This window comes from Mesoplodon bidens, assembly GCF_964165515.1.
Source record: "Mesoplodon bidens genome assembly, contig: HAP1_SCAFFOLD_118, whole genome shotgun sequence".
Classification (NCBI taxonomy): Eukaryota; Metazoa; Chordata; class Mammalia; order Artiodactyla; family Ziphiidae; genus Mesoplodon; species Mesoplodon bidens.
In genome coordinates this window covers 1,596,356-1,621,426 of record NW_027671260.1, presented here as the reverse complement: position 1 = coordinate 1,621,426, position 25,071 = coordinate 1,596,356, and the positions used below count along the sequence as shown (strand labels likewise).

The 25,071-nt window shown below is 42.1% G+C and overlaps 1 long non-coding RNA gene across 9 annotated transcripts in view; it reads left to right on the top strand.

Annotated features, from left to right (window-relative positions):
- Window positions 1-360: 360 nt before the first annotated feature.
- LOC308611637 overlaps window positions 361-25,071 on the top strand; it is a 154,913-nt gene continuing 130,202 nt past the window's right edge. For 3 of the 9 annotated variants that reach the window (XR_014014985.1, XR_014014986.1, XR_014014988.1), the window contains exon 1: window positions 363-1,030. This is a non-coding gene — a long non-coding RNA (uncharacterized lncRNA). Of the gene's footprint in view, window positions 1,031-25,071 lie in introns of all 9 variants that reach the window. The other 6 variants (XR_014014983.1, XR_014014984.1, XR_014014989.1 and 3 more) reach the window with 6 other exon arrangements.

The following is a 25,071-nucleotide window of genomic DNA, read 5'->3' as shown; positions in this document are numbered from 1 at the left end:
ACTCATGTGACCGTGAGGCAGGCAAGTCAGGGCAGGACTCTGGGCTGGAGACACAAGGAAGAGCTGATGTCCCAAGGCCACTGGAGGAACAGTTCCCTCTTTCTAGGGAACCTCATTTTTCTCTCCAGTCCTTCAACTGATGGACGAGGCCCACCCACGCCACGGCATTGACAATCTCCTTGACGCAAAGTGGACCAATTTCAGTGTTAATCTGTTCTGAAAAATACCTTCCTGACCACATCTGGAATAATGTTGTGGTTGCCGGGGCCCCACGCAGTGCGCACATGAGATTAACCATCCCCGTGGCGATGATGACACTTTATTTTCTCCCTTGACCATTGCCACTACTATTCCAATTAAAATGGCAGTGCCATGAGGGCAGGGCATTTCCTTTTTTGCCAGTACTGAGCGTCCGCGGTCTGGTGCCTAGCATAGGCTAAATACACGGCATTTTTGTGAACAGAAGCCGGGATTCCAGCTGTCATATTTAATGAGGAATTATAGTCTTCTTATTGGGGGGGGGTGTCACGGTACGTCAAGGGCGGGAGTCGAACCCGCCACCCCAGGCCCCGAGGGCTCTCCTCAGGTCCCCACTTCGGGCCGGTGGGGGTGGCCGGGGCAGCCGAAGACGTGCGTGCGTGCGTGCGTGCGTGCGAGCGGGCGAGTCCACGGGGTGGGCCGCGCGCGCCGCGAGTGGTTCGGCTGGGTCCCCGGCTCATTGTGCTCGCCTCACGCCGGCCCGAGTTCGCAGCAGCGCTGGAGGCTCCGGGCCTGTGACCACAAAGAGGGAGCCGGGGGCCGGACGGGAGCGTGGCGGCGGAGGCTGAGGCCCAGGCCAGGCCCCCTCCCCTCAGCCGCGGGCCTGCCCGCCTGCCCCGCCCCGGCCGGCGGCGCCGCGCCCCTCCCCCAACCGCCATACTAGCACGGTGCGGGGGCCGTGCACGAAGACGTGGGAGAGAAGCTGGAGCTGAGGCTGGAGTCGCTCGTGGGGGCCGAGCCCGCCGTCTGCCCGTGGCCGCTGCCGGTCTACGTAAGTGCCACCCGTCTCCTCCTCCCGGACCCCCGCCCCTCTTCCCCCACGGCGCGCGCTGAGCCCACCGAGAAACGGAGCGACTCGAGTCGCCAGACCTTCTTTGGAGCCCCCCTTCCCGCCCCGCCGTGGTTTTCCACGGCCGTTTCCAGCCCCCGCGCGCAGGGTGGGCAGAGGGGAGCCGGCGCCGGCCGGGGGCGCAGACTCGGCCGCGGGGACCCCGCGCTTCCGAGGGGCGCCCGAGCTGGTCTGCGGTTGGCTCTGCAGGGCTGGGGACCCCGGTCCCCCGGACCTGAACTGCCGGCGGGCTTGCCCTTCTGTACTTTAGGATTTGACATGTAGGGTTTCTTTTGCCTGGTAGTTTATTCTTAGCGCTGTCAACGTGCTTAGTTTTTTTTTTTTTTTTTTTTTTTTTTTTTGAGGGCACCCTTTCCTCCCTCTCTCCAGTTTTTTGTGTTTCTGTTTTGTTTTGTTAGGCATTTTGTCCCTCTGATCTTGAGTGGGTGGGCAGGCAGGACACTTGGAGAGGAGGCGTTCTGTTCCCTGATCTTGAGTGGCCTTTGGAAAATGACACGCCAAAGGGAAATTTACACAGGCGTCCGGTGATTCCAGAAACGGAGGGTGTCCGGCCAGGTGGGCGCCCGGACTCTCGTGCCCCGTGGCGGCGTGGTGCGCGTGTACCTTGTCTCAGGGTTTACGCTTGGGTCCCGCAGCCCACCTTCCGGAGGGAAAGCGCAGCGGGCGCCCTTTCGTGCGCTGGGCTTGCCGGGGACCGGCCTCCAGGCGACCCGGCGGGGAAGCCGGCGCGACCCGCCCCTCGCGCGGGCTCCGTGTGTGTCAGTTTTGTGGAAACTGTGTCGCGGTCGGGGTCGGGACGCTGGGACCGCCTGGGAGCCGATGTTGACTCCGAGCCCCGGTTCTCCGCAGTTATCTGAGGGTTTCCAGCCCTCCACTGCGCACTGGCGCTTTCTATTTTTGCCTTTCCTGTGCCCGGAGGCGTGGCTGAGCCTGGGCTCTGGCTTTTCCGGTTGGGTAACTCCAGGTGGCCCGGGTGGGCGGCCTGAGCAGCAGTGGGCAGGGCGGGGAGACATGCCAGGGGAGGGAAACTGAAAGTGGGGAGAACCTTCAGAACTCCAGCTGATCCACTTGCCTCGCCTCCCCGCCCCTCTTACTGCACTTGTCATGCACGGGATGGCTGGCCGGCACATTTTTCAAAATGTACTAATTTGTGTATCCTTAGTAGCCGTGAAGCATAGTTCACTTGTAGTGCACAGTTGTAGGAGTTTTGATCGCCATCAGGCGGCAGAGCAATCCTGTCATCCTATTTGCTGCCCTTTGGCGCCAGGGTGCCTCTAGCCTCTTGGCCACTAATCTCCTCTCTGTCCCTAAGGTTTTGGCTTTTCCAGAAGGTCAGATAAACGGAACAACAGCATGTAGCTTTTTGATTCTGGCTGCTTTGGCTCAGCAAAACCTATGCGAGATTCCTCCAGGGTTTGTTTTTTTGTTGTTGTTGTTTTAAATATTTATTGAGTTAGTTATTTACTTGGCTGTGCTGGGTCTTAGTTGCGGCACATGGGATCTTCATTGCCGCGTGCAGTATGTTTTAGTTGCGGCGTGGGGGATCTAGTTCCCTGAGCAGGGATGGACCCCGGGCCCCCTGCATTGGGAGTGTGGAGTCTTAGCCACTGGACCACCAGTGAAGTCCGTCATCCCTGTTGTTGCGGGTATGAGAAGCCACTCCTTTTTCTGGCTGTGTTGTATTCCATTTTCCGTTTGTCCATTGGCCTGCGGGTGGCAGGACTTGTGGGATGTTTCCAGTTTTGAGGGGATCAGGAATAAAGCTGCTGTAAACATCCCAGGGCAGGTTTCCATGTGAACTTGGGTTTTTACCTCACTTGAGAAAATACTCAGGAGTGGGACTGGGGTCTGTGCTAAGTGTATGTTTAACACCCCTTCTGCATCTTAGAAATTGGTATTTTTGAATATTGGAAGAGTTTAGAAGTCCACTGTGACCCAGCACCCAGGCACTTGAAACGAAGTTGAAAGTTCATCTGGAGATGGTCACGTTGTCGCCGTCACTGTCTTTTCTTCGAGGCAGAGCGAGGCCACAGATGTGTAACCCTTGTAAGGAAGGCCTCGTGTGTCCAGGCCCTGGCAGGACCTGGCTTTCTAGTGGTGGGCGGTTCTGCAGTGGAGAGCGTCTTTCCCTTGCTGGCCAGACCTCGCTTGGCAGGGTGCGGGATGTGCTGCCCACCTGGCCGGGCGCTCTTTCTGCCGGTCAGCAGCCGTTCCTGGTGTGTCTGTCCTACTACCAGGCAGGCGGTCAGGGGCCCTAGTGACGTGCTCAGCGAGCCGCAGCCTTCCTAAAGCTTTGCGGGTAATGTCTGCTACCCTCCCATTTCCCTGCTGAGGAATTTTGCTTTCTCATGGGAAGTGAGGGGCCAGTACTTTATACGAGTTCATATTTTGTGATGACTCGATGCTGAATACATTAAGAAAATGGGCTCCTTCCAGAAGCTTCACTTCTCAGAAGGTCAGATTTCGCATGTGACTGCACGTTTGAAATGAGTGAGCTTGTTTGTTCATGGATTCATTCATTCTGCAAACACCTCCTGGATATTTACAGTGAGTGTTCCAGGGGGCGTGGAGGACAGTAGGCAGTATTCTTTTTTTTTTTTTTGAATTTTATTTTATTTTTTTATACAGCATGTTCTTATTAGTCATCAGTTTTATACACATCAGTGTATACACGTCAATCCGACTCGCCCAGTTCAGCACGCCACCATCCCCACCCCCCACGGCTTTCCTCCCTTGGTGTCCATACGTTTGTTCTCTACATCCGTGTCTCAACTTCTGCCCTGCAAACTGGTTCATCTGTTTGAGACAGCTTTGTACTTCCCGCTTCCAGGGGCTCTCGTGTGGGCGCTGCGAAGCGGGGTTTTAGATAGTGCAAGGTGGAGGGTGGGCACTAGAACCGGTGCCCAGTGCCCGGGTGTGCGTGCGCTAGATGGGGCGTGCGGCCTAGGACTCCTGCCGGCTCGGTGACCCCGGCCGAGTGCTCTAAGGCTTCTAGGTCTCAGTGTTCTCATTTGTAGCGTGGGCTGAACAGGACTCACTCTCTTTGGAGGTTACAAGGTCGCACTGTGTTAATGCTTGTAGACTCTACAAAGTAGAACACTTAGCACAGTTTGGAGCATCGTTAATTGTTGCACAGATGTTACCTGGTCTGTTGAATGACTTTGCCTGGTACGCGCCAAAGCGATTAGGAAATTGGTATATCCCAGCTTCATTTCCTTTCCATTAAAACAGGGCTCAGGAAAAAAAATCTGTTTTTCAGTAGTCGTATCATATAGTGGAAAGAGCACTGGTGTGAAGGCAGCCTAGGGTTTGAATTCCAGGGCTTATGCTGTCTGTGGCCTGGGCAGGTTTCTTTTGCACTGCAATCCCCACACTTGTAAAATGACATTAAAAACCACTCTTTCTGTGGGTTCTTAGAATTAATTAAGCAGGTTATGTGTGCAAAGTATCCTGGCAGTTGAATGAGTTGTCAGAACCAAGGGCTGCTGGAGACGATGCTTCTGCCCTAGGTAATCTTCCCTTCTACTGGCCGGCAGGTAGACACAAGCACAGTAGTCAGTGCTCTGGAAGAAGTGAGTTCTGGTGCTACAGAGCACAGAATCTTTTTTTTAAATTTAATTATTATTTTATATTGGAGGTTAGTTGATGTACAATATTGTGTTCGTTTCAGGTGTACAGTAAAGTGATTCCGTTATACATATATCCATTCCTTTTCAGATTCTTTTCCCATACAGTTTGTTCCAGGCTATGGAGTGGAGTTCCCTGTGCTATGCAGTAGGTCCTTGTTGATGATCTATTTGATATAGAGTCGTGTGTCTATGTTAATGCCAAAGTCCTAATGTATCCCCCCCCCACCTTTCCCCTTTGCAGAGCACAGTATCTTGGAAGGGAAAGTTCAGGGTAGGCTTCTTGGAGGAGGTGCCATCCTTTCTAAGGATATGTAGAAGCTACTGGGGTGGCAGGAGGGAGCAGTGTGTGTCAAAGTTTGAGAAATATAAGAAAATATGGCAAAACTAAGGTATAGGACTGGAACTCAGGGTTTGGGAAAGAAATGAGAGTTGATACTGGAAACCTAATGGGGCCCAACAGAACGGGGCCTTGTTTGTCCTGTCAGAAGTTTAGATGTTTATCCTGAAGGCTGTGGGAAACCCTAAAGAACAGTGAGATGGACTTCTGGTTTAGAGACTTTCTCGGACCTCCATGTGCAAGGCACTTGATTGGGTGCAGGGTGAATTGTAATCTGAGGGTCCCACTTAAGTTATAAAAGGTTGGACTGGATTTTGCAGATCTGAGAGAGAATGGGTGGGGCCTGGTGACCAGTTAGAAAAGGGAGGGCAGCAAGCGTGGGTGACAGTTTACAGCTGCATCTTTTTGTGAGATACAGAGCACAGTAGGAAGGTATTGGGGGTGGGGAGAGGATCTTACTTCATCTTCAGTGCTTTAGAGGGGCCTGGTAGACAGGTCTGGGCCCAAGGTTCAGATCTGGGCTTTTGGGGAGGAGAGGTGTTTGAAGGCATGGGAGAGACTTAGGTTACCCACAAGAAGATCCAAAGAATCATAGGTCTGAGGGCTTTTTAAGTGGGTATACTGAGGAAGTTTATAAGCTGAAAGAAAGCAGCCAGCAGAGAAAGGGTGTGAGGATCTAGGAGAGGAAATGATTGTTCATTTGTTTTCAAAAAGCTGAATACTTACCGTGTGCCTGGCCCTTTTCCAGGATCTGGGGTTCTCACCATGTGTTACCTCTTCTGCAAGGACAGTTCAACTCCTCCCCTGGTGAAGAGAAGTCAGATTATACTTTGCATCCCATTCAGGTGTAGGAACTGTTCTGTACCTCTGAAGGGACTTTACTTAACCAGAGTAATAAGTTAGAAATCTAAAGAAATTAGAGCTGGAAGGGACCTTAAAAGCCACTGTACTTAATTTTGCCTAATATTTTACATTGATTGTAAGAAAAATGCAGAGCCCATTCTCTTCAGAATTCCTTCACTGAACTTTCTTTATGACTTTCATCCAGTGGGTCTATCTTGTAAATTTTGGCCTCCTCCTAAATTTGCTTCTTCATCCACATTACATTTTGCCCAGACTATGGCAGAAACTCCTGGATGGTTTCGCGGCCCCTGGTCTCAGTTCCTCTAAGTTCATCTGCCTACTCGGGTTGAGTGATCTTCTAACACGACAAGATATGCCTAAAATAATGCTGCTAATGGCTTGCCCACACAGAGTTAGTGCATACTAGCCGCCCAGCGTGTGCTCTGCACTGAGGCCTGTAATCTGAACTGTGCTTTGCCAAGCCTCCTGGGGCTCTTTGGCCCTGAGGAAGGGGAGCTTTTTGTGATCACTCGCTTTATCTAATTGGTCCTTCAGCAGCGGGGTGCCTTCTTCTAATCAGCGGAGGCACCCTTACTCAGCCAGTGGTAGCCCCAGGCCTCATCACCTGTGGGATACAAGCCATGCTCTCTCCCAGGCTTGCTTGGGCCAACATCTCTATTTTTATTTCTGTCTCTTCTCACACTTGGACCCCTGGTCTTTAGTCATCCCCACCTGCAGTATTTACAGTGCCCAGCAGGTGTCAGGCTTGAGTGTCTTTGCACAGGTGCTCCCTGTGCAGTTAATGCACCTCCTACTCCAACTCTGCATATCCTCATCTTTCTAGACTGTACTTCAGGGTTATCATGAAGCCGTCACTTAGATATAACTTTTGGCCTCCATAGGCACTTCTGTGCTTAAAGGTTATGGTTCTTTATCTCATGTGATTGAAATTTTGAGTTTATAGATCTTCCTCCTTAATGAGGCTTTAAGGACAGGAGTCATTTCTAATCCTTAGCACAGAGCAGATGCTTTTTAAAGGTGATAAAATGTATGGTTTAAATGACTCATTTTACAATAATTTTGCTGTAGCTTCCGATAGAAATAAAGTTTCCAGATGTTGTGTTCCTGCAATAAGAAATAAAGATGTGACCTTCCAGTTGTGTAAAGCCCATCAATGCTGTGTAAGTGCATCGGGTGCGCTAAGGAACGTGGAGCCAAGTGGGCTAGTTGTGAGAGAGAGAGACTTAACTATGTTAACAAAGGTAAGCCTTCATTGTGTCCTGCCAACATTTGATAGTTGCTTTTGGGCAAACTAAAGCAATAAAATTTTAAACTGTTCCTCCCCATTAAAGGGATTGACTATTTGGCCACTTTGGTGCACCTGTGTCCTGCGAATTGTCCAGTTGGAGATGGAGGTTTAGGAAGTGAGTTTCAGTCTTGTTTCAGTCTCTTCCCATCAGACTGGTCTCGTGATTTCCTACACACCATGTTACTTCCTGTCTACCTTTCCTTGGTGTTGTTCATGCCTGGATTGTCTCCTGTACCTGCTCAAACCTTGGTCCATTCTCATTTGTACCATGGAAGTTTGTCATGCCGGATACTGTCAGAACTCATTTTACTTAAGTTTGTGTTAAGGTGCAAAGCACACGTTTTGTATATTATCTGTTTTTTGTGTTTGTTTATATTTTTATGGTTTCTCTTCAAGAAATATTATGAGTAGGGAAATAACAAGATGTAAAGAGCAAAAAAGTCATCATTCTCTTTTAAGTTGTTAGAACATCTACCTGCAATCATACTGCACTGTGGTATGTGTTAAAATAGGAAATTTATGTCATGTCCTGTAGGAGCAGGAAAGTCAGTGGTGTTAGTGAGGGTGTGTCATGGAAGTAATCACTAAGCAGGTGACTGCTGGTTGGGGTCCTGAAACATTAGTGTGTGTTCCCTGTGTCCAGTAGTGGTCTGGAGAGGTCAGGAAGCCTGCCTTTCAATTTGAGGGAACAGAGGGTTTGAGGTCCTCTCTGTTCTATTGCTCTAGTATAGTATACTGCATAGCAGCTCATAAAATACTGTGTTTATAGTTGATATTTAAATCGTTGATTGATCATCAAGATTGGGATGTATCATTGGAAATGAAAATAGGAAGAGTCTTATGCTTTTTAGGTTTTTCCTTTTTTTCCGATGTCTCAGAAGGCTCTTTGACGGGGGACTTTTTATTCTCCCATACAATTGCATGAATACTTATACCCTGGCACTTATTTTAATGTCATTTTCAATTTATAAATGTCTCTGAAACACATACTGTAAACTTTTTGAGGGTAATGACCATGGCCATTGATGACACATCTTAAATGTGCATCGTGTTAATGCTTGAGTGTCAGGTGGTCTACCATCAGTGCTTCCTTCTTTCACCCAGTTTTCTTCCTCATTTCCTTCTCCAAATTTGTCTCATTTTTCTACTCTCCCTTTTGCTTCTCTATTCTTGCTTTCTCTTTCCCATTTCATGTGTCATTCTTCTTCTTCTTCTTCTCCTTCTGACTTCATTATTATGGCCAACCAAAACCTTTTCCAGGATTGTCTCTATCTTCCTTTCCTCTTCATTGCCATCCACAAACTCTTAGAGAATATTCTTGCTTGACTCCCTTACTTCCTAGCATACCCATGTACTTCCTGGTCACTTTAGAACATTGAAAAGGGTTGGAATTTTTAAAAATAGGTAATTATAATCAGTCTTCTTTCATCTCTGGCATAAGACTCTTCTTCCTCAATCTGACCATTCTTAAATCTAGAAGTACTCCAGCTCATTGGTCTCCCTTACCCCCATGTTTAGGCCAAAGAACTTGTGAAACCTTAGCCCTGTTTAATACTTGAATTTATCAAAACATAAGAGGGCTAATTCTGCCTAAGGGCACCAAAGAAGAATAAAGATGCCACAAATAAATGTTTAGTCCAGATTTATAATGGACTCTTAAGTGCCTAGTTGAGTGCTAACCGTTAACTCACTTGAACACCAGGGAGGTCATGACACAAACTAACATGTTAATTGTAAAGACACTTCACTTCACCATTCCTCAATGTAGCTGATAAACTGCATCCAGTTAGCTTAAATAACATGAATGATGAATTTCCCTGTGTATATAAATCTGGAGTTTCTAAAGTTTTCTTTTTCCCTTTGTACAACTACTGACTGCCACCTCGCTTGGTCAGTGCAATAGGAAATGATGACTAAGAAACACATTGTCTCAATATCAGTGGACATAATGTCCTAGTAGTCTATAAAAATCTCAAAATTCTTAATCTAAAAGGTAGGTCTGCCAATCTTATATCCTTTTCCTTTGTTAACATAAGTATCCAATCTATGAAGGTCTCAGTTTCCTTACTTAGAATATGAGGTGGATAGATTTGCTAATATCTAGGGACCTTTCCAATTTTAATATTCCCTAGTTATAAGGGCTGAGCCAAATACAATGGCTCCCTTAATCATTAACCTCGCTCATGATGAAAGTTATCAGCAAGTTCTACTTGTAAGAGATCAAACATTCATATCCATGTATATTGTAGCACATTGACTTTTACAGAACTCCAAGTAACACAACATAGTTACATTCATAGACTTAAGGTCACCGTGGTATACTTTACAATTTTTCTTTTCCCTAGGAAGGAAATGTAGATCCCTAGGAAGGTATTTCTTTCTCTGCCTTTCAGTAATGTAAGCCTTTTATTATCTCTTGGATCCTAAAAATGGGTAGGGTTTTGGCAGGTGGAGCTTAGGACAGACATTCCAGGTGACAGGGACAACAGGAGAAAGGGCAGAAGGAAGAATGGATTTTCAGAAAGAGTTGATATCTTACATGATGAGAGCAGCGTTTCACAATCTCTGTCCTGCAGAACACTGGTTTTAGATGATGTTAATGTAGTTACAAGACAGAAGCATTTGGGAAGAGCTGTACTCTACATCCCGACATGAAATTCAAGTTTCACTTTGTTACATTACATACTCTGAAAAGTTTTGGAGGAAGGAATTGATTTATTTTTGTTCAATTCAATCTTACTCACAGTTACTTGACAAACCTATATTCAGCTGATGGGACTGTATTTTGTGAAAGGCCAGTCGGAGAAATGGTGAGATGGAGCTTAGGCTATTTCTCTGTTGGGACAGGCATGTGATTATTTTTCTTATAATTCTTTACTGTTTGTCCTAACAACTGTTACTTTGCAGGCGTCAGTTTTTTTTTGTTTTTTTTTTACATCTTTATTGGAGTATAATTGCTTTACAGTGTTGTGTTAGTTTCTGCTGTGTAACAAAGTGAATCAGCTATATGCATACATATATCCCCAGGATTCAGTTTTAAGCCCTCTGTTTTTATCTGAGTTACTGGGACTCTTAGAAAGCTCAAGAATCCTGGAGTCTTCATCTGTGATGTAGTTTCCAGAAGCTCCTGGCACTTACCACTATTTCCTCTTGATTCTTTTCCTCCGACTTCAGACTTCTTACAATTATGAGCTGATGGTTTTCTCAGCCTCTAGTGTCAAAACCAGCTACCTCACTCATCTTCATTGTCTCAGTTACAAGGTGCAATATTTCCCATGTTTATATGCGTCAAAATAGAAGTCAGGGATTGATACATAGCATATGCGTAATTAAAATTGTATTTCTTTTTTTTCTTTGTTCAAAGGTATCCAAACACTGGCCAAGTTCTTAAATTGAAAGTAGAGTGATCTAACTTATTCAGCTCATCCAACCATCAATATTGAATATTTGTCTTTTTTCTTACACATATTTCTTGTATTCCAATTGTGACATTCTAGAGCACAGTGAGTACATTTATAACTTATTACTGCATTACTACCTTGGCTATTCCTTGACCAAAATTTACTTCATACAACTGACAGCCTAATTAACCTACTAGAGTTTTTTGTTTAATGTACGCATATATTAAAAAAACTCTAGTAGGTTAACTGCATTGCTAATAACTGAATTTTTACATCTCTATGCACCCATGTATCCAACACCAGATCAAGATATTATAAAATATTTCTAACACCCTACACGGTTCTCTGTTACTTCTTTCTGTTCCATACTCTCCCAGGGCAAGACCTAAGCTGACCTCTATCACCATATATGACATACGTGGAAACACACAGTGTGTATTCTTTGGTATCTGGCCTCTGGTTACATATCATTATATCAGTAGTTTATTCTTTTATTGTGTTTTCCTGATTTTTTTAAACCTAGACATTCATACAGTGTCAAAGTACCACTGAGTTCTTCATATTATTATGCTGATCTCCATCTTCAGGGGCTTTCTACAGTCTTCCATGTGTCTTTGCACCTACTTTCTCTTCCGTCTAATTATGTTTCATTTAACCAACCTCAGCCAGCCTTCCCCCATATTCCCCAACACGTAGCACTCCTGTGTTCAGCCAGTTTTGTCCCCTATTCCATAAGCCCTTTGTGCCATTCCTGACACTGTGCCTGTTCCCTGCCCGGAAGGCCTGTTCCCTACCCTCTATATACTTGTTCAAGACTCAGTTTAAATGCTACCTGTTCTGAGAAGTCTTCTCAGAAGAAGCCAGTACTTTTTGGAATCCTTCTTTAATGAAATCCCATAGCAAGTGTAATCTGTCCTCCCTGATCTGGTAATTAATTATCCATTGTTCCTATCATATAGTGTTTGTTTTCCTTGTGTGCTGTTATTCTTTATTGAAGCAGATTACAGTGACTTGAACCAGGAACTGGGTCATTTTCCTCTTCATTTTAGTGCAAGTTTCTGTGATAAACTCTTTTTCCCTCACTTCCCATTCACCCTCAGCAGTTGTTAAACATGAAGTACAAGTGAAACTTATTGGTTAACAGGTTTTTGTGGTCCTTGGTTCTGGTCCCTAGGTCTAAGCTGCACTTCTGTAGTGCTAATTTGACTGATTTCTTATTGTCACATAACTCAGGCATTAACTAAATCCTTACAAATTTAGCTACATATAAGATAGTATTAAAAAAACCCAGTGGATATCAAAAGTTTTGGCCTGGAGGAGAGTGTTGTATGAGTCCTAGTTTGGTGGGGCTCACACTTAATGATCGAGCCTTCCAATATTCCACTGTAAGTAAGAAAGAGGTATATGGTTAATATTTAGCAGTGTTGATAAAAAGAAGAGAGAAAGGGACGATAGATACTTTGAGGGCCTTTTGGAATTCATGAACAATTATGATTGGATGAGGAAAAAGAAGAACCGAGGGCTAACCTCCCACAAGTGAAATCAGGAAAGAGAGAAGGGCTCATCTGGTATGCAGGTAGAGAGGTTTGACCTACAGAATCTTAGAAAACCTCAACAATCTGAGCAGCGTTGGCAAGAGGCAAACTAAAGGGCTAACAAAAGTCTGCAAAAGTCTCACACAAAGAACTCTGGCATGGTGTTCATCATCTAGCTAATCCTAACATGCAGACATTTATGAGAGTAAAGTCAGGTCTTTACCAGAGTGGGTTTCTTATTTGGGCAACTGGGTCAAATGAAGAAAGGCAGGTGTAGGCTGCCAGAGTAATAAATAAGGAGAGGAAAAACAAAAAGAATGAGACATATGATTCATCAGTGATTTCCCCCCAGTATTCTTAGTCTCCAGCTTATCTCCATCTTACTGCTAACGCAGGAACTAGACCGAACAGTGAGGTAAAAGGTCTCTACAGAAACTGAGGTAATATAGAAAATAAAAAAATAAAACATAACATTGTCAATTTTCTTCCTAGGGGTAATTGAGATGGTAGTTCAATAATAACATAAGATGAGGGGAAGTCTAAAGAAATTTTAGAAAAGCTGGATAGAGTAAGAAAACATCTGTTCGCTGCCATCTGAATGTTAGAGAGACACCAAGACGTGGGCCAAGTTGTGGAGAGAAGGGAAACACATACACAAGCTTGACATTTGGTGCAGCTTTTCTCCTTGGGGCATTTGCTGATTCAAATCTTACAGCCTACGAACTGAAAAGCCAAGGAGTTCAAAAGACTCTAAGCACAGAAGCCAATGGGCAACAGCTCAAGCTAAAGGCAACAACTAATGGAATGACAAGCTAAGTGTATCTTTAGTCTCACAGGGCTGCGGGAGCCATTACATTTAAAGCCTAACAAATACAAGGGTAGTTGGGAATAGGGAGAATCCAAACTTTCACATGGTAATCCCAAAGGGCAACACCCGTAGAGGAAGGACAAGACAGGAATAGACCAACCTTCACACAGACTGAAAAACGGCTTTGAATGAGCTCAAACGGAGAATGGACTAAGGTTACCAGTCCCTATAGTAACTGTCTGCCATGGGCCAAAGTAAATCTTTTCAAGAGAAAGATAACAACATCCAGAATGTGGAGGTATCTTTATAGTTTCCTAAAATAAGTTAAGCCCAATTTTAGTATAAAAAATAATTGGACATAACCAGGAAAAAGACTAAATGATCAAAAGTTCAAAAAAAGAAAGAAAGAAAAAAGACAACAGAAATAGACATAGGAGGACAAGAGTTAGCAGGCCTTGGTTAAAAAAAAAGCAACAAAACTACTATGGTTAAACAAAGAAAATAGGCACATGGCAAATAAGCATATGAAAAGATGCTACACATTCCATGTCATCAGTGAATTTTGAATTAGAACGATAATGAGATACCACTACACACCTATTTAAATGGCTAAAATCCCCAAACTGAAATACCGAAGTTGGTGATGATGCAGAACAATTGGAATTCTCATTTGTGGCTAGCGGGATACTTGGCAGTTTCTGACAAAATAAACGTACTTTTACCATACAGTGATCTAGTAATCCTGCTCTTTGGTATTTACCCATAGGAACGGAAAAGTTATGAAAGTAAGAGCCTTTACAGTGAGAAAATTCTATGATTCTATGGTTTTTCAACTCATTAATTTGTGTAGTTCATCCATTTTACTCATTGTATACACTTAAGTATATTGTTCCTTGAAATGGCCATTCAAAGTTGTTTCCTGTGCCACACACTATGAATGTTAGGGTTGGTCCTGTGTAAATCTTACCCCCATTGATTTAGTATTATCCCTAAACAAGCAACTTTCTTCCATAAGGAAACAAAAAAGAGGTTCAGAAATGTCCAAACTAAGTTTTTATAAAACTGTGTTATCAAATCTTATTTATCAAAAAACTTCAGGGCCTCCCTGGTGGAGCAGTGGTTGGGAGTCCGCCTGCCGATGCAGGGGATACGGGTTCGTGCCCCGGTCTGGGAGGATCCCATATGCCGCGTAGCGGCTGGGCCCGTGAGCCATGGCCGCTGGGCCTGCGCGTCCGGAGCCTGTGCTCCGCAACGGGAGAGGCCACAACGGTGAGAGGCCCGCATACCGCCAAAAAGAAAAAAAAAAAAAAAAAAAAAAAAACTTCAAACATAGCAGTATGAGTTCCCATATACCCTTTACTCAGCTTCCCCAAATGTTAACATTTTCTATTACTAGAGTATAATTATTGAAAGCAGAAAGTTTACATTGTCACAATGCTACTAATGATTTATAGACTCGTATTCAAATATTGCCTATTATCTTGCGGTCCAGATTCAAATCTAGGATCCCTTATTGCATTTGCTTGTCATATCTCCCCATTCTTCTCTAATCTAGGATAGTTCCTCAGTCTTTTTTTGTCTGTTATGACCTCGAACTAATGGAAAATCTTAGCCAGTCATTTTGTAGAATTTTTCTCAAATAGGGTTTGTTTGATATTTTCTCATGGTTAGACTGAGGATATGTATTTCTTGACAAGAACACTTCAGGAGAGATATTATGCCATTTTCAGTACATATTAGAGGTACAAACAAATCTGTATGTCTCACTACTGGGGATGCTAACTTTGATGACTTAGTTATAATGATAGCTGCAAAATCACTGTTTTTCCCTTTGTAATTATTTGAGATTGTTCAAATATTCTGCTTCTTGTTTAATTTTCCCATACTAATTTTAGCATCCATCAATAATTTTTGACTCCACCCATTACTGTGGTGTTTGATGATTGTTCATTTTCTATCCCCATCATTCCCTCTACATTTATTAACTATAATTTGAGTATAAGAAAGAGCTGTTCTTCTCCTTCATTTATGTATTTATCTGGTTATTTGTTCATATATATACATACATCAGTGTGAACTTGTGGATAATTATTTTATTCTACGGGTTAAAATTTATTACTATCATTAATAGTTTTGTTTCTCAAAGTGTTCCATATTTGGTCACTGGTACTCCTTCCAGCTGTCTCCTATATTTTTCCTACATGGCCATACAATTGTTGGAGTAATATCTTACTTTCTGACACCACAAAGTGCTCCAGACCCATCTTTTACTTTCCTCTGTCTCAGCCTTGAATCAGTCATTTCTCCATGGAGTTCTTGTTCCTTGCATTAATAATGGTATTCAGAAACCAGAATCTTGGTATGAGGTGGATTTATCACTATCCAAGCTACCTCATTGTGTTTTCAGCAGAGAGAGCTAAAAATATATATACGAATACATAAAAATATACAAGTATCTCTATTTTCATATTATCTATCTGGGTGTGTGTGTATATACACACACGTGTGCACGCACACACATTATCATCTGTCTATCTACATATATATATATAACTTCAAATTGATATATGAATTCAAATGGATACCTTGATTCCAATCCAACAGCACAGGGTTTATTCTAGCCTCCCTTACCCTTTCCTTATTTGTCACTCTTTAACAATTAGAAACCTGATTCTCATTATTTGCAGTCTATTCATTTGCTCAATTCTGGAATACACATAAAATATTTAAAAATCATTAACCTGTACACGTGTGAAAAATAAATTTACTAACAAGTTCAATATTTGTGTACATTTCTTTTTGTCTTTAGCTTTTCAGTATATATTGTGCATGGTTAATCACAGTATATTAAAATACTGTTTTCCAAAGTTACTTAGGTTAGCTCTTTCCCACCTCCTTCAGTGTGTTTTTTTTTCTTCTGCAGTGTGAGAAAATCTAGTACTTTGTGTTCAACTCAGACTACCAAACCAGAAGTTCTAGCAGAAAAGGTGATAATCCATATGTGCAATAAGATCCCCAGGTGATTCTTTTCATTGGAGAAATATGAGGAACACTGCTTGACGTCTCTACAACTAAGATGTCTAAAATGAAACTTCAATGATTCCTTCTTCCAAACTTTTCCATCCTGCAAATCTTTTCTTCCTCAGTGAATGGTGCCATGATTCACACAAAAAGTAACTCCATGCAAAAACCTGGGAATGATCCTCAGTTCCTTCCTTTTGTTCACTTTCTGCATAGACTGCATCATTAGGTCCTCTGGAATCTCATCTCTCTCTCTCTCATCACATATATAATGTTTCTCTTCATCTTCATTGCCACCGTCTTAGCCACTACCATTTCTCCTTTGCTCTACTTGAACAGCCTAGTATCTACACAACTATCTTTTCATTTAATTGCTTTCTCTTGCATCTAAGATAAAGTCAAAATCCTTAGCCTTATAGATTCTGGTCTTGCCTTTTCTTGTAAGTTGTATTTTCATACTTATAAGCACAGGCACACTCTCACACACACACACACGTATAGTTGGTATTGTTAGTTTAGGTTTTGTTTGCCCTCCCATCCTAGCATGAGAAAATTAAGAAACAAAGTCAAACCAAAAAAAACACTTTAAAAATAAATTTGAATAATATCCTTTCCCTCCAGAACATTTCTCTAAAGCAGTATTATCATTAATGGCAGTACAGACCAGAATTTTTTCCCTTAGACATAAAGGCATGGTGAAGAAGTCTCATTAAAAACTGGAATCTAAGCTTTCAATGTCAAATTCTGTCCCTAATTTTCTGCAGTAAGCCATAATGATTAAAGTATAGGAATCTGAATCAGAGGTCTGGTTTAGTATAATCTTTTTTGTAATAAGCTTTGTACCTTAGACAAGTCATTTATCTCTCCGTTCCTTAATTTCTTCATTTATAAACGGAGATGTTAAGAGTATTGATATTCAAGGCTAATGAAAAAAGAATGCATCTAAGTACTGTATCAAACACTTTAAAAAGTAACCAGTTCAGGTTCTCTGCCCATTTTTAAATTGGAATATCTGGGGTTTTTTGATATTAAATTGTATGATTTCTTTAGATAATTTGGATATTAACTCCTTATCAGATATATCATTTGAAAAAATCTTTCATTCAGTAAGTTACCTTTTCATTTTGTGATGGTTTTCTCCTCTCTGCAAAAGCTTTTCAGTTTGATATAATGACACTTGTTTAATTTTACTTCTGTTGGCCATGCCTGAGGAGATAGACCCCCCAAAAATATTGCTAAGATCGATGTCAATGTATTTTTCCTAGGGGTTTTATGGTTTCAGGTCTTAAATGTGAGTCTTTAATCCATTTTAAATTTATTTTTATATATGGTATAAGGAAAAAATTCAGTTTCACTCTTTTGCAGGTAGTTGTCCAATTTTCCTAACACCATTTATTGTCTTTATTTCATTGTATGTTCTTGCCTCCTTTGTTGTAGATTAATTGATCACGTAACTGTGGGTTCATTTCTGGGCTCTCTATTCTATTCCACTGACCTATGTGTCTGTTGTTATGCTAATACCATACTGTTTTGATTACTATAGCTTTGTAGTATAGTCTGAGATCAGTGCATGTCATACCACCAGGTTTGTTTTTCTTTCTCAATATAGCTTTGGTTATTGGAGGTTTTTTGTTTGTTTGGATGATTCTATACAAATTTTAGGATTATTTGTTCTAATTCTGTGAAAAATACCATTGGTATTTTGATAGGGGTTACATTGCTTTGGGAATACATACAAATGACCAAAAGACACATGAAAAGATGCTCAATATCACTAATCATCTGGGAAATGCAAATCAAAACCACAGTGAGATATCACCTTACACCTGTCAGAATGGCCATCATCCAAAAGGGAACCCTTGTGCACTGTTAGTGGGAATGTAAATTGGTGCAGCCACTATGGAAAACAGTACAGAGGTTCCCCCAAATGTTAAAAATAGAATTACCATATGATCCAACAATTGAACTTCTGAGTATCTATCCAAAGAAAACAAAGACACTAATAAGAAAGGATGTATGCACCCCTCTGTTCATTGGAGCATTACTTATACTAGCCAAGATATGGAAGAAACTAGTGTCCATAAATAGATGAATGGATAAAGAAGATGTGGTGTATATATACACACATATATAATGAAATATTACTTAGTCCTAAAAAAGAATGAAATATCTTCACTTGCAACAACATGGATTGACCTAGAGTACTAGGTGTGCTAAGTGAAATAAGTCAGACAGAGAAGAACAAATACTGTATGATTTCACTTATATGTGAAATCTAAAAAAGAAAACAAAGAAAACAAAAGAGAAACAAACTTGTAGATACAGAGAACAAACTGGTGATTACTAGAGGGGAAGGGGGATGGGGACTGAGAGAAATAGGTGAAGGGTATTAAGTGGTACAAATTTCCAGTTATAAAATAAATGTCTTGGGGATGCAATCTACTGCATAAGGAATATAGTCAATAATACTGTAATAATTTTGTATGGTGATATATGGTTACTAGACTTATCATGGTGACCAATTCAAATGTATTTAGATGTTGGATCAGTATGTTGAACACTTGAAACTAACATAATATTGTATGTCAACTCTACTTCAATAAAAAAGTGACCAGTTAACATTAATTGGTATTATAATTACATTTTCTCTTCATAAAGGCACATTTTATTGATTTTTTCATTATAAAGTATAAAAGTACCTTTTACTTTCAAGATGAGTTCTAAGATTACTTGTTAATGTTAATATGGTAATTTAAAATACGTCTAGATATAATTTAATTTTAATTGCCTAACACAAATATGTCTGATATTCACCATTATGAGTTCAAACCTTTTAGTAAAGATGTCAAATGAGTCACCAAAACATTTTTGTTTATTGCCTCTCATTGAACCCTAAATGCTAACAAGACTTTTTGTTGGAATGAGGGATCAAAGTTTTATACTCTTTAAGAACTAATGCCATAGCTTTTTTATTTTTATAAATAAAGCTCTTTCTGTTTACTTTGTAGTGTACAATTTTTGACTGGCCTGGAAAGAGAAAAATTATTCTTTGGGCTGACAAAAATGATAAAGAGGCTCATTGCTGATGAAGGGAAGAAGACAAAGAAGAATAGAGAAAGAAGGATTAGTTCCTCTTTCAAAAGGGAGTAAGATACTAGAGCTTTCTGCAGGGAAACTGAAGCACACCTTTCTTTCTGAGATTTGAAAGGAAGAGATGCCCTACATTTAAATATCTAGAGTATATCTTCCATTTAAAAATGAACCTAGCTATCTTTCTGTTTTTGTGCCAGTACCATACTGTCTTGATTACTATAGCTTTGTAGTATAGTCTGAAGTCAGGGAGCCTGATTTCTCCAGCTCCGTTTTTCGTTCTCAAGATTGCTTTGGCTATTCGGGGTCTTTTGTGTTTCCATACAGATTGTGAAATTTTTTGTTCTAGTTCTGTGAAAAATGCCAGTGGTAGTTTGATAGGGATTGCATTGAATCTGTAGATTGCTTTGGGTAGTAGAGTCATTTTCACAATGTTGATTCTTCCAATCCAAGAACATGGTACATCTCTCCATCTATTTGTATCATCTTTAATTTCTTTCATCAGTGTCTTATAATTTTCTGCATACAGGTCTTTTGTCTCCTTAGGTAGGTTTATTCCTAGATATTTTATTCTTTTTGTTGCAATGGTAAATGGGAGTGTTTCCTTGATTTCACTTTCAGATTTTTCATCATTAGTATATAGGAATGCCAGAGATTTCTGTGCATTAATTTTGTATCCTGCAACTTTACCAAATTCATTGATTAACTCTAGTAGTTTTCTGGTAGCATCTTTAGGATTCTCTATGCATAGTATCATGTCATCTGCAAACAGTGACAGCTTTACTTCTTCTTTTCCAATTTGGATTCCTTTTATTTCCTTTTCTTCTCTGATTGCTGTGGCTATAACTTCCAAAACTATGTTGAATAAGAGTGGTGAGAGTGGGCAACCTTGTCTTGTTCCTGATCTTAGTGGAAATGATTTCAGTTTTTCACCATTGAGGACGATGCTGGCTGTGGGTTTGTCATATATGGCCTTTATTATGTTGAGGAAAGTTCCCTCTATGCCTACTTTCTGCAGGGTTTTTATCATAAATGGGTGTTGAATTTTGTCGAAAGCTTTCTCTGCATCTATTGAGATGATCATATGGTTTTTCTCCTTCAGTTTGTTAATATGGTGTATCACGTTGATTGATTTGCGTATATTGAAGAATCCTTGCATTCCTGGAATAAACCCCACTTGATCATGGTGTATGATCCTTTTAATGTGCTGTTGGATTCTGTTTGCTAGTATTTTGTTGAGGATTTTTGCATCTGTGTTCATCAGTGATATTGGCCTGTAGTTTTCTTTCTTTGTGACATCCTTGTCTGGTTTTGGTATCAAGGTGATGGTGGCCTCGTAGAATGAGTTTGGGAGTGTTCCTCCCTCTGCTATATTTTGGAAGAGTTTCAGAAGGATAGGTGTTAGCTCTTCTCTAAATGCTTGATAGAATTCGCCTGTGAAGCCATCTGGTCCCGGGCTTTTGTTTGTTGGAAGATTTTTTATCACAGTTTCAATTTCAGTGCTTGTGATTGGTCTGTTCATATTTTCTATTTCTTCCTGATTCAGTCTTGGCAGGTTGTGCATTTCTAAGAATTTGTCCATTTCTTCCAGGTTGTCCATTTTATTGGCATAGAGTTGCTTATAGTAATCTCTCCTGATCTTTTGTATTTCTGCAGTGTCAGTTGTTACTTCTCCTTTTTCATTTCTAATTCTATTGATTTGAGTCTTCTCCCTTTTTTTCTTGATGAGTCTGGCTAATGGTTTATCAATTTTGTTTATCTTCTCAAAGAACCAGCTTTTAGTTTTATTGATCTTTGCTATCGTTTCCTTCATTTCTTTTTCATTTATTTCTGATCTGATTTTTATGATTTCTTTCCTTCTGCTAACTTTGGGATGTTTTTGTTCTTCTTTCTCTAATTGCTTTAGGTGCAAGGTTAGGTTGTTTATTCGAGATGTTTCCTGTTTCTTAAGGTAGGATTGTATTGCTATAAACTTCCCTCTTAGAACTGCTTTTGCTGCATCCCATAGGTTTTGGGTCGTCGTGTCTCCATTGTCATTTGTTTCTAGGTATTTTTAAATTTCCTCTTTGATTTCTTCAGTGATCACTTCGTTATTGAGTAGTGTATTGTTTAGCGTCCATGTGTTTGTATTTTTTTACAGCTCTTTTCCTGTAATTGATGTCTAGTCTCATAGCATTGTGGTCGGAAAAGATACTTGATACAATTTCAATTCAAACAAAATTTTTTTTTAGCTAAGTAGTATTCCATTGTATATATATATATCACATCTTCCTTACCCATTCATCTCTTAATAAACACTTAGCTTGGTTCCATATGTTGTCAATTGTAAATAATGCTGCCATGAACATTAGGGTGCATATATCTTTTCAAATTAATGTTTTTTGGTTTTATTTTTTTCGATATATATCCAGGAATGAAAATGCTGTGTCATATGGTAGTTCTAATTTTTTTACAAGTTTATTGGAGTACAGTTGATTCACAATGGCGTATTAGTTTCTGCTTTATAACAAAGCGAATCAGTTATACATATACACCTGTTCCCATATCCCCTCCCTCTTGTGTCTCCCTCCCTCCCACCCTGGACCCCTCTTTACCGCTTCCCAGCAGGTGCACTGTCCTCTCCCTGCTGGACTCTCCCTCTCCCTCCCATTCCTCTTCCACGGCCTGGTGGGAGAGTGGGGAGAGGGACAAGGAAACTTAGGGGAAGCAGCAACGTTTCAGCCTTATAAGAGTGAGATAATGGCTTCCGTGGTGGTGCAGTGGTTGAGAGTCCACCTGCCGATGCAGGGGACACGGGTTGGTACCCCGGTTCGGGAAGATCCCACATGCCGCGGAGTGGCTGGGCCCATGAGCCATGGCCGCTGAGCCTGCGCGTCCGGAGCCTGTGCTCCGCAACGGGAGAGGCCACAACCGTGAGAGGCCCGCGTACCCCCCCCAAAAAAAATAAATAAAGAGTGAGATAAGTATGTAAAAAAAGATCCCAGGTACATCGACTCAGTGGATTAAAAAGTTACGTTAAAACACGCAATTTGGCAAAGCTCTTTGGCTGAATGTTTACTGACACTGCGTTCAGAATTCTGTACTGGGGGAGTACACGTCCGCTCCCCTCAGGCACCTTTGAGTCCAAGAGCCATTCGGAGAAGCTAAAATCATAGAAAACTACAGGTGCTCACGCACCCTTCAAAGGGTGTCTACAAACACACACACACACACACACACACACACACACAAAGGGCACCTTTGGATGTCACAAAGTCCATGGATTATCCAAAGCCTGCCCCTTGATTCCAGTTAAGAAGTTCTAGTCTACTTATCAAAATCTTGAGAATGTGGTATCACTGTTGACCCAGAGATTTCACTACCTGAATAAAAATGTCACATGTACAAAATACTAAATGGAAAAAACTCCAGTTCAACACAGATTATTTTTCTGAATAAAAATGTCACATGCACAAAAAGACTAAATGGAAAAATTTCCAATTCCAGACAGGTTATTTTTCTATGAGGGTAGGAAGTATATGGTAGCCGAGATGCAGAGAAGAAAATAGCCAACTCAGGGTCATGCAGTGTCACTGGAAGCTTCTTCTGAACCTCCCAACTCGTACTTCCACTCCTCCCCTTGGGGTCTGAGTCTTGCTTTTTTTCTTGGGTTTCCCTGGTGGCACAGTGGTCAAGAATCCGCCTGCCGATGCAGGGGACACAGGTTCGAGCCCTGGTCCGGGAAGATCCCACATACCGCGGAGCACCTAACGCCCGTGCGCCACAACTACTGAGCCTGCAAGCCATAACTCCTCAGCCCGCGAGCCACAACTACTGAGCCCACGTGCCTAGGGCCCATGCTCTGCCGCAAAGAGAAGCCACCTCAATGAGAAGCCTGCACACTGCACCGAAGAGTAGCCCCCGCTCGCCGCGACTAGAGAAAGCCTGCGCCCAGCAACGAAGACCCAACGCAGCCGAAAATAAGTAAAACAAAAATCTTAAGGAAGGAAAACAAGAATTCTCATTGTTGTGCAACCATCCCGACCATCCATCTCCAGAATGTTTTCATCCTGTCCAAGTGAAACTCTGTCCCCATTAAACACTGACTCCCCACCCCCCTCCCAGCCCCTGACACCCACCACTCCACTTTCTGTCTCTATGAATTTGACCCATCTGGGGACCTCACAGAAGTGGAATCATGTAACATTTGTCCATTTGTATCTGACTTATCCACTTAGCTTAATGTCTTCGCGTGTCATCTGTGTGGTAGCCTGTGTCAAAATTTCCTTCCTAGACCCCAAAGCCAGTGTGGACAGTACACAGTGAGTGAGAAGGAAATAAAACCGTGGGTCTGAAGAAGTTCAGATGTTTGCCAAGTGCAGTGGGAAAGCAGTGAATGAGAGGTGTCCTGATCCAGTTTGCACTGAAAGAGGAACAATTGATTTTGGCTGCTGCATAAATGGATGGGGTGGGGATTCAGTAAGAGTGGAAGTCGGGAGACCCAGATAAGGTTAGGAATTTGGCGTGGTAGTCCAGGAAGACGATGTCTGAGAAGATGGAGAGAAGTAAACAGGTTCTCTATATTTGGAGGGAGAATCAGCAGGGCTCATCGGGGGATCAGATTGCGGGGAGGTAGTGGGGCGCTATTCTGTTTACTCTGTGTGCACGTGTGTGCTTATGCCTCTACTGCTGAGACTTAATTGTTTCTACAAAGAAACACTAACCTTTCCTCTTAAAAGTGGAATTGTTAAATTTTCACTGTTCATACAAAGAAATGTCAATCTTTGAAAAATACATAAATGGTCTTTGTATCAATTAGAAACTTTCCTTCCTGTTTGTGGGTGAATAATATCTGTTGTGTGAATATACACACTACATTTTCTTGATCCATTCATCTGTCAGTGAACACTTGGTTTGTTTCCACAGTTTGGCTCTGAATCTTGCTTTTGAATTATTGTTTGGACTTTGATGAGAAGTATCTCTGTTGTTCAGGATGTGCCCAGAGGTTTATTCTGTCTTCTGATCACTTCCATATTTCTAATTAGCCCAAGCAATGCATACGTAGAGTCAAATCAGTTCATCCAAGGTGCAGGGACTGAGTGTCTCTTTGGTTTGCACTCGTGGACTTTCTGAGATGTTCTAGGTCTCAGAGGCCGTGCAAAGAGTGTCTGAGGTCCTCCAGAGCTGCCACAGCCTGGCTCTCCTCAGGGTCTGCACTGCTGGGAAAAGCACTGCTGCTTGAGGACCTGTGTCCCTCTGCTGTAGACGTTGCATTGTTAGGAGGCAAATGAATTCAGATTTGCGTTCATCATGCTTTCAACCATCACAGCTGATTGGGTCCTTGTATAACAAAACAGAAGTTCACTCTCCCTCTTGGCTAACAGGCTTTCAAATATTGGAAGGTTGGTATTCTGTCCCCATGAAAATTTCTCTTGTATACTGTGAAATACCGTGATTGCTTTATCTAGTCTTCAGATCTGGATTTGCATAATCCCACCCCACCGCACCTTGTCCAAATGTGCAACAGTCGGGTGGGACCCATCTTAAGATGTGTTGGTATGTTGTCCAAAAATGGCGTAAACAGCCCAGATTGAATGTGATGTTGTAAGTGAGCAGGACCTTGTGGGGCCTTCCTGGGACGGATTCTCCCCATGTCTTCTGCCTGCTTCTTGTCTTTAGAAAATTTTAGCCTCCTAGCCTTCCGTGAGTTGGAAACAAACAATTTAATCAGAGAAGGGAGAAAGTGCCAAAAGAAAGGACAAGAGTCCCAAAAGACCAAATAATACTAGTGTAGCCGTTAAACAAAGTCAAGGACCTTTAGTTCCTCCTCAAGGGCTGTAGATACTGTTTTGAGCCACGTCCTTGGAGCTGTTTTGCAGAGACTGAAGCCACCAGCAGGGGAGAGGAAGGTAACTGCATGCTGCCCACAAGCACGTAGACCCCAGACCAGCTGGAACCAGCCGGTTGATGATGTTGACCTCAGATTACCTCACCACCAACCAATCGGAAGA